We start from the raw sequence: 2500 nt of genomic DNA, 5'->3' as shown, positions 1-2500 counted from the left end.
TTTGCCGTCAATGTTATACATTAATGGCCACATTATGCCGCCGCCCCTGTGTGACCTATATCTTTGCTACTGTAACAATGAAAATTTCCCCACTGTGGGATCAATAAAGGCATTCTTATTCTTATTCTTATTCTTATTCTCATCTGATTTCGATAGCTTAGCAGGGTTGGGCCTGGTTAGTACTTGGATGGGAGACTGCCTGGGAATACCAGGTGCTGTCAGCTTTTGCAACTCAATCGCAAAATCTGTCTTTCAGCTTCTGTAGCTGCTTACAGTTAACCAGGCTATCCTGACCCTGCGTAGCCTATAAAAAAATAATATTTAGGCCTCATTACAGCTTACGGCCATACTACCCTGAAAATGCCCGATCTCGTCTGATCTCATAAGCTAAGAAGGGTCGGGCTTGGTTAGTAATTGGATGGGAGACCGCCTGGAAATACCAGGTGCTGTAAGCTTTTGCAACTCAATTGCAAAATCTGTCTTTCACAAAAGACTTCAACTTCGGGAGCTGCTTGCTCGCAGTTAACCACATGCTATCCTGACAGGCTGACAGCTGAAATTTAGAACTGTCCCCTTACTTGTGGAAAAACTGAGGTTCAAAGCAAATACAAAAAAAACGTACATCTTTTTCCCCCGAACTCACTCACAAAAGCAAACTTTTACAACGGACGTCAAGTACTGTAGCTGCTTGGTAGAAGCTAACCACATGCTATCCTGACAGACTTACTGCTGAAAATGCTAAAAAGCCCTTGCCTGTGGAAAAATAGTGGAGGAAATCAAATAAACAAATACAAAATGCTTGGCCCCCCCCACCCCCCATTTGGGGTGTGCGTCTTCTATAAAAAAAGTTTTAGGCCTCACTACAGCTTACGGCCATACTACCCTGAAAACGCCCGATCTCATCTGATTTCAATAGCTTAGCAGGGTTGGGCCTGGTTAGTACTTGGATGGGAGACTGCCTGGGAATACCAGGTGCTGTAAGCTTTTGCAACTCAATCGCAAAATCTCTCTTTCAGCTTCTGTAGCAGCTTGCTCACAACCAGGCTATCCTGACCCTGCGTCGCCTATAAAAAAATAATATCTAGACCTTGTTGCAGCTTACAGCCATACTACCCTGAAAACAAAAAATACGAACATCTTTTTCCCCCGAACTCACTCACAAAAGCAAACTTTTACAACGGACGTCAAGTACTGTAGCTGCTTGGTAGAAGCTAATCACATGCTATCCTGACAGACTGACAGCTGAAAATGCTAACAGCCCTTGCCTGTGGAAAAATAGTGGAGGAAATCAAATAGAACAAATACAAAATGCTTGGCCCCCCCCCCCCTCAATTTGGGGTGTGCGTCTTCAATAAAAAAAATATTTTTAGGCCTCACTACAGCTTACGGCCATACTACCCTGAATACGCCCGATCTCATCTGATTTCGATAGCTTAGCAGGGTTGGGCCTGGTTAGTACTTGGATGGGAGACTGCCTGGGAATACCAGGTGCTGTAAGCTTTTGCAACTCAATCGCAAAATCTGTCTTTCAGCTTCTGTAGCTGCTTACAGATAACCAGGCTATCCTGACCCTGCGTAGCCTATAAAAAAAATAATATTTAGGCCTCATTACAGCTTACGGCCATACTACCCTGAAAATGCCCGATCTCGTCTGATCTCGGACGCTAAGCAGGGTTGGGCCTGGTTAGTATTTGGATGGGAGACTGCCTGGGAATACCAGGTGCTGTAAGCTTTTGCAACTCAATTGCAAAATCTGTCTTTCACAAAAGACTTCAACTTCTGGAGCTGCTTGCTCGCAGTTAGCCACATGCTATCCTGACAGGCTGACAGCTGAAATTTAGAACTGTCCCCTTACTTGTGGAAAAACTGAGGTTCAAAGCAAATACAAAAAATACGAACATCTTTTTCCCCCGAACTCACTCACAAAAGCGTACTTTTACAACGGACGTCATGTACTGTAGCTGCTTGGTAGAAGCTAACCACATGCTATCCTGACAGACTGACAGCTGAAAATGCTAACAGCCCTTGCCTGTGGAAAAATAGTGGAGGAAATCAAATAGAACAAATACAAAATGGTTGGCCCCCCCACCCTCAATTTGGGGTGTGCGTCTTCAATAAAAAAAATATTTTTAGGCCTCACTACAGCTTACGGCCATACTACCCTGAAAACGCCCGATCTCATCTGATTTCGATAGCTTAGCAGGGTTGGGCCTGGTTAGTACTTGGATGGGAGACTGCCTGGGAATAGCAGGTGCTGTAAGCTTTTGCAACTCAATCGCAAAATCTGTCTTTCAGCTTGTGTAGCTGCTTGCTCAGTTAACCAGGCTATCCTGACCCTGCGTAGCCTATAAAAAAATAATATCTAGGCCTCGTTACAGCTTAGGGCCATACTACCCTGAAAATTCCCGATCTTGTCTGATCTCAGACGCTAAGCAGGGTCTGGCCTGGTTAGTACTTGGATGGGAGACCGCCTTGGAATACCAGGTGCTGTAAGCTTTTG

At 44.8% G+C, this 2500-nt stretch overlaps 1 non-coding gene and 5 pseudogenes across 1 annotated transcript; all 6 read left to right on the top strand.

Annotated features, from left to right (window-relative positions):
- Positions 1-336: 336 nt before the first annotated feature.
- On the top strand, positions 337-455 carry LOC147129622 (5S ribosomal RNA; annotated as a pseudogene).
- A 410-nt stretch (positions 456-865) lies between these two features.
- Positions 866-984, top strand: LOC147129621 (5S ribosomal RNA; annotated as a pseudogene).
- A 397-nt stretch (positions 985-1381) lies between these two features.
- LOC147129620 (5S ribosomal RNA) lies at positions 1382-1500 on the top strand (annotated as a pseudogene).
- Positions 1501-1613: 113 nt separating this feature from the next.
- Positions 1614-1732, top strand: LOC147129619 (5S ribosomal RNA). The gene has a single exon (XR_015082959.1). It is a non-coding gene; the product is annotated as a 5S ribosomal RNA (ribosomal RNA).
- A 412-nt stretch (positions 1733-2144) lies between these two features.
- LOC147129618 (5S ribosomal RNA) lies at positions 2145-2263 on the top strand (annotated as a pseudogene).
- Positions 2264-2377: 114 nt separating this feature from the next.
- On the top strand, positions 2378-2496 carry LOC147129617 (5S ribosomal RNA; annotated as a pseudogene).
- The last annotated feature ends 4 nt before the right edge of the window (positions 2497-2500 follow it).

The sequence above is a fragment of the Filicampus tigris genome, chromosome 19 (assembly GCF_054856515.1).
Source record: "Filicampus tigris isolate MCC_2025a chromosome 19, RoL_Ftig_1.0, whole genome shotgun sequence".
Lineage (NCBI taxonomy): Eukaryota > Metazoa > Chordata > Actinopteri > Syngnathiformes > Syngnathidae > Filicampus > Filicampus tigris.
The sequence above is the reverse complement of the archived record's forward strand: the minus strand, read 5'-3'. Positions and strand labels throughout refer to the sequence as shown.